The 12,977-nt window shown below is 44.2% G+C and overlaps 1 long non-coding RNA gene across 1 annotated transcript in view; it reads right to left on the minus strand.

The window, feature by feature from the left end:
• Positions 1 to 314: 314 nt before the first annotated feature.
• The window catches only part of LOC115076014, a 327,067-nt gene continuing 314,404 nt past the window's right edge, over positions 315 to 12,977 (minus strand). Inside the window, exons 4-5 of the long non-coding RNA XR_003852673.1 lie at positions 609 to 671; positions 315 to 412 (exon numbers count right to left, since the gene is read on the minus strand). This is a non-coding gene — a long non-coding RNA (uncharacterized LOC115076014). The remainder of the gene's footprint in view (positions 413 to 608; positions 672 to 12,977) is intronic.

Here is a 12,977-nt window from a genome sequence, read left to right on the forward strand (position 1 = left end):
ACCATATTCAAACCATTTCATTGGGGTAAATAGTGATTTACATGCAGAAATTGGCCTTCTGAAGAAAATTCCTTCTTCAACACAGCTAGTAACATGGGTGGCGTAATTTCAGCCATCCCAGGGAGCGTACTCAACTCCAGGGAGTAAAATAATGCACCACATTTCAAACCTCCAAGCATTGTTTTCCATTGAAAAAGTACCAGCAGAAAAAAGGAGGTGCTAAAGTCCACAGGAATGATGGACCAACAAAACAGGAGGGCAGGCTATCTAAAAAAGCCATGAGGGAAACAAAGTGGATTAGAAGCCAAGGAATGTCCGATTAGAAAACTTTTATTTATGGAGACGTATTCTTTTAAAGGTGAGGCCCGACTCGGGCTGAGTTTCGCCCCCCACATTGGGGCTGCCTCAGGGGCTAAAATACACAAACAACATACATAACTAAATAATACAGGACATATAAAATCATAATCTGAAATCATAATAATATGCTAATACATGTATAATGGTAACATATAAAGCAAAGAAAGCTTTTAAAGTCACATACAGCTGAACAGATAAATGGAACAATATCAAGCAGAAGAAAAGAAAAAAATGATTGACTGATTTACCTGTATGTAGTGAATCTTATAATGGCTGTAAGTTCAGTCTCATAACAAAATGTTTCTGATGGTCTAAAGAGGTGTGCATAAAAGATAAAAATATTAACAGATAATTAAAATGATATCCAAAATGGAAAAATAAAACATTTATTTATATTTATTTATTTAAGGTTTTTTCATACCGGCATTCATGAAAAAATTCACATCATGTCGGTTTACATAAAAACAGGGGTGCGATGAATACAACAACGAACATAAATAAATGTGCTGAAGAGATGCAGTTACAATTAACAAGGGCTGTTTGAACTGGGGTGAAGGAATTAAAGAGAGAAAGAAGAGGTTAATTATATACAAATATACAATATGTACAGTGTATAATATAAGCAGCTACCGTGTCAAGTGTTTGCTGGTGAGGCGTATTAGATGGGGTTCGGGAAGGCTTGCCTGAACAGCCATGTCTTGAGTCTTTTTCTAAAGGTTAGGAGACATGGCTCGTTTCTGATGTCTGGGGGGATGGAATTCCATAAAGGTGGGCCAGCTGTGGAAAGGGCTCGGTCTCTTAAGGTGCTGTGGTTAGTGGTTTTGGTAGGTGGAACATGGAGGCATCCTCTGTAAGCTTCCCTGGTCGGTCTTGTTGATTTGTGTAAGCGGAGGGGAACTTGAAGGTCGATTGTGGTATGTTGGTGGATGATTTTATATATCAGGGTGATAGATTTGTAGATGACTCTGCAATGAATTGGTAACCAGTGAAGGTCTTTTAGGACTGGGGAGATGTGGTCTCTTTTCCTGGTGTTTTTTAGTAGGCGGGGCTGCAGCGTTTTGAACCATTTGGAGCGGTTTGGTGTATGAGGAAGGGAGACCAAGTAAAGTAGAGTTGCAGTAGTCTAACTTAGAGAAAATGAGAGCTTGGAGGATGGTTCTGAAGTCTTTGGCATGGAAGAGGGGTCTTATCCTTTTAAAACTTGCAGTTTGTAGAAGTAGTCTTTGGTTGTTCTGTTGATGGAGGCCTTGAAGTTTCAGCTTATTGTCTATTAGCACCCCTAGTTCCCTCACTTGAGTGGTTTGTGGGTTGGTTGGATGACCGACGGTGAGATTGTTGTTGTCGGGAGTTATGAGTAATATTTCGGTTTAGTACAAGATTCAGGCTGTTGAGGAGGCGTTTGATTTCTAGGTGACAGGACTCCCAGTAGTCGAGGGTTTTTGAGTATGAATCTTTGATGGGGATCAGGATCTGGATATCGTCTGCATAGAGAAAGTGTTTTAAGTTGAGGTTGGTGAGGAGTTGGCAAAGTGGTAGGAGGTAGATATTAAAGAGTGTAGGAGATAAAGAGGAGCCTTGTGGGACTCCTATAGTTGAGTCGTGGCGTGATGATTCTTTGTTATGGATTTTGACTTTATAACCTCTGTTGGTGAGAAACGATTTGAACCAGGAGAGCGCCGATCCAGAGATTCCTATTGCAGCTAGCTGGTTGATGAGGATGGAGTGATTGACGGTATCAAAGGCTGCCGAAAGATCCAGAAGGACCAATAAAAAGGATTGGCCTTTGTCGAGACCTAGGATGAGGAGGTCTGTAAGGGAAGTGAGGAGGGATTCGGTGCCAAGATTTTTGCGGAATCCATGTTGCGAGGTTGAGAGAAGTTTGTTATCTTCGATGTAGTCTGATAGTTGAGAGTTCACAAGCCTTTCCATAATTTTAGCGATGAGGGGAGATTGGCTATTGGGCGGTAATTGTTGGGGTCTTTTAGTTCCAGATTGGGTTTTTTTTAGGAGAGGTTTGAGTGAGGCCTGTTTGAGGTCTTCTGGGAAGGAACCTTGGGAGAGCGAGCAGTTGATAATGTCCGCCAGTGTTTTGGAGACGGTGTCTGGGATTGAGAGGAGGAGTTTGGTGGGAATATGGTCCGCAGGGTGTGAACATGGTTTCATTCTTCTAAGGATGGTATGAATTTCAGAGGATGAGGTGGGTTCAAAGGTTTCGAGGTGAGTGTTTCTGATGGGAGTCAGCAGAGCCGATGGTAGGGGGGGAGATCTTAGATGTAGTTGAGTGAGAAGGTTCTTGATTTTGTTTTGAAAAAAGAGAGCGAGTTCTTCTGCCTTCGATTGCGCTTGATTACTGGGGCATTCTGGGGAGGGTGCTTGAGTGAGAGAGGATACATAGGCGAATAGAGCTTTAGTGTCAAAGACCATGTTTTTGACTTAGAGGTGGAGGCCTTGTACAGGTGTAGCGTGAGTTTGTAGGCAGCGAGTGTACTGGCGTTTGGAGATTTCCGCCAGTTGGCCTCCTTTTGTCTTAAATTTTGTTTAAGCCTTCTAAGTTCGTTGGTGAACCAGGGTTGTCTTTTGGAGGCATTAGGGTGGGATTTTTTTGTTGTTAGAGGACAGAGCTTGTTGGCTATAGTTTCTGTGATTGTATTCCAGGAGCGGAGAGCAGTGTTGGGGTCGGTGAGGTCTATAGTGGGGAGGTGTTTGGCCAGATGATTGTTGAGGTCCTCAGGGGGACAAGATTTCCTGTAGGGAAAGGAAGGTGAGGGTGTATGAGGGGCACTAGATTTTTCCAGCAAGAAAGAGGTAGAGATCAAGGAGTGATCCGACCAAGGAACCTTCATGTTTTTAGGAGAGGAGGACGATTTTATGCCTTTGTTGATAAAGATCAGGTCCAGCGTATGACCTGCTTTATGTGTCGGGTTATTGACTATTTGGGTAAAGCCCATCGCTGAGAAGGCTAGGAGAAGTGTTTGGCAGCTGGGGGAGAGAGAAGGGTTGTCTATGTGAAGATTGAAGTCTCCTAAAATTATTGCTGGGGTGTCCAGGTTGATGAGTGTTGTGGTTAGTTCAATGATGGGTGAGACATCCGATTCTAAGAGGTCCGGGGGGCATAGACGAGTAAGATTTGAAGATGGGGTGAATGTGAAGAAGCCGATTTCAAGTTTTGTATCGGAGTGGACCGGGTGGTGCGAGAATCTGAGGTCTTTTTTCGTTGCGAGGAGGATACCTCCTCCCCTCTTTTTCAGTCTAGGAAGGGAGAAGATGTCGTAAGATAGCGTCGGTAACTGGTTTATTATTGCAGTATCTGAGGGTTTTAGCCAGGTTTCAGTTATTGCGCAAATATCCGGATTAACATCGGTGAGGTAGTCATTGAGGATTAGGGATTTTTTGGTCAGAGATTGCGCATTGAATAGAGATAGGGTAAATAGGGTGAGGCCTAGAGTTGGGTTATCGGAGCTACTAGGATTGGTGTAAGTGTTTTTAGGTTGCGGGTAGTATGCTTGTCTGGTTGGACTTCTTTTCTGTGATAAGCAGTGATGTAGAATTGGGATTGGGAAGATAGGATACATTTTAGATGCTTGATCTATTTAGGTGTTGGAGTTGTTTGAGCGGGTGCTGGGGTTGTCTGAGTCAGGATTCGTCTAAATTGTCTGATTTATCTGAGTCTGGAGATGTTTAAGTGGTTGCTGGAGTCCTGGAGAATCGTCTGGGTCTGTAGTCGTCTGGTGAGACCGGTGAGGTCATGTAATCGTCTGTGAGTCCTGTAATCATCTGGTGAGTCCTGTAATCGTCTGGTGAGTCCAGGTGCGTGGTGGTGAGTGCTAGTGAGTCCTAGATGGTTGTCTGATTCTGGAATTGTGTGCGACGTCAGTTGTTTGCGTGGGTGCACTTCTGGGGCGCACTTCTGGGCTAACAAAGGGGCCTGCCCCTTTGTCGCGCACCTTCGGCGTGCGACGCTCGGGCGCGCGGGTGGTGTTGAATTTAAAAGGCCTCAGGGCCTTGCTCGATTGGCCGCCGGAATCCGGGAGCGGCAGCTCCTATAGGTAGGATCCTTGGAGGGCCGGCTCGTGGGCGTGTCTAGCGGGCTGGATTGTGGCGGAACGGCGCTGGATACCACGCGATCGGTGGCAGACCTTCCGAGGGTAGGGCTGGAATTTAAAGGGCCTTACGCCGGCGGGTCTGTGGCGCCGATTGCGCAGGCCCGCCCCGATGCTGTCGTTGCCGTGATCGCAGAGGAGGAGGAAATCCGCCGGGCTGGTGCTGAATTTAAAAGGCCTCAGGGCCTTGCTCGATTGGCCGCCGGAATCCGGAGCGGCAGCTCCTATAGGTAGGATCCTTGGAGGGCCGGCTCGTGGGCGTGTCTAGCGGGCTGGATTGCGGTGGAACGGCGCTGGGTGCCACGCGATCGGCGGCAGACCTTCCAAGGGTAGGGCTGGAATTTAAAGGGCCTTACCCCGGCGGGTCTGTGGCGCCGATTGCGCAGGCCCGCCCCAATGCTGTCGTTGCCGCGATCGCCGAGGAGGTAAAATGCTAAAATGCTAAAACAAAATTGTTTACAGTGTGGCATAAAAAGTATTATATAAAAAACATTGTTGCCAAGTGGTTAAAAAATAATTAAAAACAATGCTAAAAAAACTGTGAACCGAATTGTGTGCCCCATTACATATACACATATGTCTTTCCAAATTACGAATATTCTTAAAATACATTGCCTGTTTACAATTATTACCTTGTTTTAAATATAAATTCTTATGAGAGCTAACAAAAGAGAAAAGAATATAAAGAATGTCTCCCCGTCTGCACTACCAGTTAACAAACCCATTAACAAAAGACCAATCGCCCTTGTGGTAATTGTTTCCGTCTGCCGCGTAAATATGAAAGTGACTAGTTTACAGATCTCAGGATTAAATAAAGAATACAAACTTAAGTCATTCACCAACTGCAAAAGCAAAGGTGTAGTTTATTTGGTACTATGTCCTTGCAATAAATTATATATTGGTAAAACTATAAGACAATTTAATAAGCGAATTATAGAACATAAAAGTAGCATTAAAAGAAAAGTTGAGTCTAAGCCTTTACTTTCACATACATTACAGATGAACCATAAGTTTAATGATTATAAGTTCTGCGTACTGCACCGGTTCCTAATTGGTGAGGAGGAGATTTAGACAATTTACTGCTACAATTAGAACATAAGTATATTTTTGAATTTATGACCATGGAACCAAGGGTCTTAATTTGGAAATTGATTATTCTGTTTTCCTATGAATATTGTTATTTTTAGTGCAGTGACATCATGTATGATTTTACCTAGTATGTTAGTTTTTCATTTATTGGTCTGTGTGCATAGGTTTTTAACATTTATAATTTTTGCATTTCTTTTACCAATCTTTGTTTTTGGTTTTTAAATACCTTTATTACTTATTTTTGGTTTTAAAACATTTCTAATTATTCATATGTTTTATTGCATCTTAACACATTTTTTAGTTATATATTATTATTGTATTGTTTACCTTTGCACATCTTTTAAGTTCAATTTTTTAATTATATATTAGCAGTTCTTCAGCTTTTAACTTCATTGGTCTATAACAACCGCATCCATACATTTTTTACATATCTTAATTTTTAGTTATACATACACATGCATTCTCTCTCTGGTTTTATACATTCACCTCATTAATACATTTTAATTTCACATACAGTTTTTTTATTTCCATTTTTATGTTTCCTTTTACAGTCTTTTAAATATAAGATTTTTAATTTTCATTGCTTTATCCATACTTTCACAGATTTACTAAGGCGCTTAAATCATGTTTTTATTCCACTATTTATTTCCTTTTGTTGCGTTTAGTTGTCACAACATACGGGCATTTCCCTGTTACACCCCATTCCTTGATTGACATTCATTTGGCGCGGGTTTCAGCATTTTAAAACCCCAATCTGGTTCCTTCATTCACTACTGCGATTAGAGTGGAGATGGTACATACTGCGTCAGTGCACCAAAGAAGTAAGTTCTGTTTCATAGACTTTTTAATGGGGAGTGGGTCTACTTATTTTTTTGACTAACAAAATTATATATTATAGAATAATGAAATCATTTTGATGCGCCGTTTAAACTCCTTTCATATTCGGTAGTCTGGGCTGTGCTCCTGCATTGCCGCTAAACAAAGATTCGCTTAAAATAACCCATTTCATTTTACAAATTGATTTTAGCATTTTAATGTCCAATTCCTTGTTTTTATATCATGCAAACTTTCAGTGGACACTCTAGTTCCCACTCTGGAGTGTTTTTTAGACTTTTCCGATTTAATATATACAGTATGTACCACAGCAGATCAAATGTCTTTTTAAGTTTTTATAATAGCAGTGCAAATGTGCATCCTGTTTTGTTACTGTTTACCACTATAGCAATATTTTTTTATGTAATCCCGTGTTTAAGTTCACAGTTTTTTAGCATTGTTTTTAATTATTTTTTAACCACTTGCAACAATATTTTTTATATAATACTTTTTATGCCATGCTGTAAGCAATTTTGTTTTAAGCATTTTAGCAAGTTTATTTTCCCATTTGGATATCATTTTAATTATCTGTTAATATTTTTATCTTTATGCACACCTCTTTAGACCATCAGAAACATTTTGTTATGAGACTGAACTTACATCCATTATAAGATTCACTACATACAGGTAAAATCAGTCAATCATGTTTTTCTTTTCTTCTGCTTTATATTGTTCCACTTATCTGTTCAGCTGTATGTGAATTTAAAAAGCTTTCCTTTGCTTTATATGTTATCATTATACATGTATTATGATGATTTCAGATTATGATTTTATATGTCCTGTATTGTTTAGTTATGTATGTTATTTGTGTATTTTAGCCCCTGAGGCAGCCCCAATGTGGGGGCGAAACTGGGCCTGAGTCGGGCTCACCTTTAAAAGAATACATCTCCATAAATACAAGTTTCTAATCGGACATTCCTTGGCTTCTAATCCACTTTCTTGCCCTAAAGTCCACAGGGACATTTGGTTCTGCAGCATGCACAGAGCGCGCCACTGTCAAACTGTCCGCATTGGGGCAAAGTCTGTGGGTGCATTTAACTCACGCACCCTGCCCCTGCTTACTGTGCGGCTCCTTTTTCCAGGGAGTTGAAAATGCAAAACTACTGACACGTTTGGTTGTGAGGTAGGCCCAAAACCAGCCCACATTCACTGCTGAGGCCCCATTCATCCTCCTGAAGTGCTGTGAGGCAGGCACACTGCTGCGACACTGCCTCTCCTCCCTCAGTGTGACGGTCTTAGGCGCACATGCATACCACTGCTCACACCCTTAAAGGCTCTGCAGCTGGAAAAGCCCAAGCGGGCACTGCATGATGACATCATGCAGCTGGGTATTTAAACCCAGCTGCGACCTCAGCAGACTGCCTTAGCAATGGGTCTCCTTCCTTCTCAGTATCGGCCGGATTTTAAAAGGGTTACGCATAGGCTCGGCGGTGCGCGGATGCCCCGGGATGCGCGTAAGTCCCGGGGCTTCACAAGGGGGGGTGTCGGGGGCGTGCCGGGTGGGCGGTGTGATTTATGGGGCGTTCCAGGGGCGTGGCGCCGGCCCGGGGGCGTGGTCGAGGTCTCTGGACCAGCCCCTGGGTTGGGTGATGGCGCGCCAGCAGCCCACTGGCGCGCGCAGAGTTACACCTGCCTCCGGCTGGCGTAACTTTGCCAACAAAGGTAGGGGGAAGGGTTAGATAGGGCTGGGGGTGTGGGTTAGGTAGGGGAAGGGAGGGAAAGGTGCGGGGGGGTAGAAGGAAAGTTTCCTCCGAGGCCGCTCCGATTTCGGAGCGGCCTCGGAGGAAACAGGCAGCGCGCGCAGGGCTCGGCGCGCGCAAGTTGCACAAATGTGCACCCCCTTGCGTGCGCTGACCCCGGATTTTATAAGATACGCGCGTATCTTATAAAATCAGGCGTACCTTTATTCGCGCCTGGTGCATGAACAAAAGTACGTGTGCGCGTAGATTTAGAAAATCTACCCCTATGTGTTGCTCAGCGTTCCTTGCCTTGTCCAACCTTGCATCATCTGTCCTTGTACTCTCTTCGACCTGCCCTCCTGGTATTGACCTCCTGCTTCAGACTTGGACCTAACTACACTTGCCTGCCACCTGGACCTGACCTTAGCATTGGATCTGACTACACTTGCCTGCCCCAACATTTGACCTGTTCCTATTATCTCTTGTCTGATGCCTGCCCTGACTGTGGTTTGTTCCTGGACTCTCACTTGCTCAACCGCCCTAGGGACCCACCTAAGCCTTGTTGGCTGCCAGAACTCAAGAGCTCAACCTGCAGGGGAGGCAGCTGGTATAGGTGAAGCTCCAGTCTGTCCCTCTCACAAGCATATTTGCCAGCTGTTGGCATAGGCCTCGAAGTTCGCCTACGAGGCGGCGTCAGCTATGCCACAGCACTAAAGGCTCATAGGCATCCCGCCCATCACAATTATGCACCTAAACATTCCTCGTCTAACTAAAGCCAGGTGACCACTTCACACTCAGAGATCACTATATACCAAGAGGAATGATTTGGAAACTTGGTTCTTAAAATGTGTGTGCACTTTTCATTCACAGAACAAAAACAAACTCTATGCAGGCTGAAGAGCACTTGCATATAATATTGTCTCAGTTAGAAACCTCTCCACAGAAGATGAATAATTTCAAATATTTAGAGGACAAATTTCATAAATCATTTACTCAGGTACATTGGCAGTCTGAATATTGCCCATCCTTTCCATGAGTAATAGTACACCCAGGGATCAACAACACAAAAGTTCATACCCAGTAAAAGAAGACAGCCTTGGAGACTGGGTTAGTTGCAGGGAGGCAGTAGTGTGAGTAGCTTTACATTTTCCAAATTCCAAGCATTATTTTGAAGGAAAAAAGATCCTGCAAACGAAGCAGATGAAAATTTCTGGGGGCACATTTTTTTGAGACAATTTTCAATGGCAAAGCTCTCTTGAAGAATGCCCTTAAAAACTACAATCAATTTGAATTAAACACTGGGATTTTTTCCGATCTTTCGTCTCTAGTTTTATCTCAATGGTCTTCTCTGATCACTTTTTTCTCTTTCTCTCCTGCTTTCTCCATCTCCCTCCCCTTCCATCTGTCCTTCTGACAACCAGAATCTCTCTAGCATATCACTTTTCATCACCATTCTTTGTCTTTCTCTCTCTTCACTTTTTCTCCTCCATCTCTTTCCATGTCTCTTGGCCATTGCTCCTCCAAGCACGCCATCTTTTCCCTTTCTTCCTATCTGCCCCCATAGCCCATCACTCATTTTAGCCCTCATTTCCCCCACTCTGTTTATCACTACTTCTAGGCTCTGTCTCCCCCTTCCTTGTATACTGTCTCATCTCATTCCTCTTCTGAGCCTCCTTCTTCCCATCCTCCTAACTTGCATCATTCCTTCTTTTCCTCTCATGTCCTTTGTTTTTCGTGCCTCTTCTCGTTGCCTCATACCCTTTCTAGCCTCCATTTCCCACCTCACCCTGGTTCTCAGCCTATCCTTCACCTCCTTCTCAGCCTCCGCCTCATTCCCTGCAGCCTTCATCCCTGCCTTACGACTTAACTCAACGTCAAGGTGCTGTGTTCAAAAGGATGTTGACGGCCCTAGGTCTATGCTCAAAGGGCCCTATTGCTCTGGCTGTAAAACAAATGGCACCAGGAAGTTAGGAGCCACATGCAATCACAGAAGGTTGAGCTACCTGCCATCTCCAAAACCATGCATGTCTACAATCTGAATTACCTGGGCCAGCTGGGTGGCTCAGTGGCAAGAACTGTATGCTGCCATATAGAGAAATTGGATTTGACTGCCAGGCCGGGCCTGTGGAGGTAGCAGTCACAGTTCCTGGGCAGCAGGCTTCCCAGGCACTGACTGAACTTAGGCCCACAACCATAGCGATCTGAAGAGACCTTAGGGAGTTGGTCCTGACCGAGGACTGTCACTGCAGTGACTTGAGTAAAGTAAGATGAAGGGGAAATACAATAAGGGAAAATCCCTCCAATAGTTGTGAAAAAAGGCTCAAGGCGCCACAATCCAACACAGACTGAAAGTCCAAAGGAAGAGAAAGAAAACTGCTAAACCCATAAAAAGGAATTACTATATCTACTGCTCAATAACTCTGAAAAACTGCAGCAACCTAAGAAGGCATTCTCTATAAAGCAAATCTGAAGGAGGGACTGCTGTAGCCTTGAGAAAGCAAATGTTTGCTTACCTGTAACAGGTGTTCTCACAGGACAGCAGGATGTTCAAATCGATCTTGTTCAATAGCTCCAATCGATCTTACCCATCAGCTACGTACCATTAAATCAACAGACCAATCAAAAAAGCCTACCAAGACACCCTGTTCATCCCCCAAGCCAAAACTCCGCTAAGGAATAGGGCTTTTTCCACCGCAAGTCCTTCTCTTTGGGAACTCGCTTCCACCAGTCCTCAGACAAGACCCCCTGCCACCTATCATTCAAGAAAAAACTGAAAACTTGGCTTTTCAGCCAAGCATTTCCCTGATTATTCACAAGCCACTTCAACTGCAATTATGTTCTGCTTCGCTCTAATTGTATAACTCCAGCTCCCTTAAAGCTTTAATCTTCCTTTCTTTTTAAACTCCACCCCCTTTCCCTCCCCATTAAAACCACCTTTCTCCTAGACCCCTTGTTTATCCCTCTCCTCCCTCCACCCCCGTGTCCTCCCTTTGCTATCCTCCCTGCACCCCAGCACAATTTTGTTCGATACATCCACATGTAAGTTAATTATTATAAGGTTTTTTCATCAGCCTCTTGCAAGGCATATTTATAAAAGGAATATTTTTCTTATACAATGTTACTTATTGTTCATATATGTTTTCTCTTATATTTATTTGTTACTTAAAAGTTCTTCGTTATATGTAATGCTACCAAGCACGTTTTAATTGTTCTCTGTAAAACCGATTTGATTTGCATACAATGTAAGAAGATCGGTATATAAAAAAAACAAAAATAAATAAATAAATAAATGTTAGTCCTCACATATGGGTGACATCATCAGGATGAAGCCCAATCACGGAAAACTTCTGTCAAAGTTTCCAGAACTTTGACTGGCCCCTACTGGGCATGCCCAGCATGGCACTAACCCTACAGCCAGCAGGGGTCCCCCTTCAGTCTTATTTTATAGCTACAGGAAGTGCCGAAAAAATAAAACAACAAAGCGTTACGAACCCAACACCGTGGGGCGGCGGGCGGGTTTCGTGAGGACTAACATCCTGCTGTCCTGTGAGAACACCTGTTACACCTGTTGCTTTCTCACAGGACAAGCAGGATGGTAGTCCTCACATATGGGTGAGTACCGAGCTGAGGATGTCCGAACATGCACCAAATGTACCCAACGGCGTGCAACAGGCACAACAAATGGGGTGGGATTTGGTAGAGGGCATCCGGAACCCCACCGGGCAGGCAGAAGGGTGTTGGTATGTCACGTTGGAAACAGGTTACACAGGACAGACTGGCCGAAGATGGAATCCTGTCTTCCAGCTTTGCCCAAGCAATAGTGGGCTGCGAAAGTGCGGAGTGAGCTCCAGGTGGCAGCCCTGCAAATGTCAGGAAGCGGCACCGATCGTAGGTGTGCTACTGAAGTCGCCATGGCCCTCACCGAGTGTGCTTTAACACGGTCGTGAAAAGGAATGCCTGCTTGCTGATAGCAAAAAGATATGCAGTCCGCCAACCAGGAGGAGAGAGTCTGCTTACCCACAGGTTGCCCTAATTTGTTGGGATGGAAGGAGACGAATAGCTGAGTGCTCTTCCTGTGGGCAACTGTACGGTCTAGGTAGAACACTAGAGCCCGTTTACAGTCGAGGGTATGCAGAGCCTGTTCTCCTGGATTGGAATGGGGCCTGGGAAAGAAGATAGGTAGTATGATGGATTGATTAATGTGAAACTCCGAAACTACCTTTGGTAAGAACTTAGGGTGAGTGCGGAGTACCGCCCGGTCCTGCAGGAGTTTAGTGTAAGGCGGATAGGTAACTAGGGCCTGTAACTCACTAACCCTGCGAGCTGAAGTGATAGCTAAAAGGAAAATCACCTTCCATGTGAGATATTTTAGGTCACAGGAGTGAGGAGGCTCAAATGGAGGTTTCATGAGCCGACCAAGAACCAGATTAAGGTCCCAAGAAGGGGCTGGAGGCCAGCTTGATATGAAGCAAGCCTTTAAGAAAACGTGTATCGAGGGGTTGTACCAATATAGGGACATCCCCGACACCTTTATGGAAGGCGGCTACCGCACTGACATGCATTCTGATTGAGGAAGTCTTTAGACCAGATTCCGATAAATGCCAGAGATAGTCCAAAAATCTCGGGATTGGACAGGAAAAGGGATCAAGGGACTGCGAAGAACACCATGATGTATACCTTTTCCATTTAAAGGAATAAGACTTTCTTGTGGAAGGCTTCCATGAAGCAATGAGGACACGAGAAACCGAATCTGAAAGGTTAAGTGGCTGAAGGATTAACCTTTCAACATCCATGCCGTCAGGGACAAGGCCTGAAGATTGGGATGGCGTAGACATCCGTCGTTCTGAGTGATCAGAAGCAGATCCTTTCCCAAGGG

The sequence above is a fragment of the Rhinatrema bivittatum genome, chromosome 14, assembly GCF_901001135.1.
Source record: "Rhinatrema bivittatum chromosome 14, aRhiBiv1.1, whole genome shotgun sequence".
NCBI lineage: Eukaryota > Metazoa > Chordata > Amphibia > Gymnophiona > Rhinatrematidae > Rhinatrema > Rhinatrema bivittatum.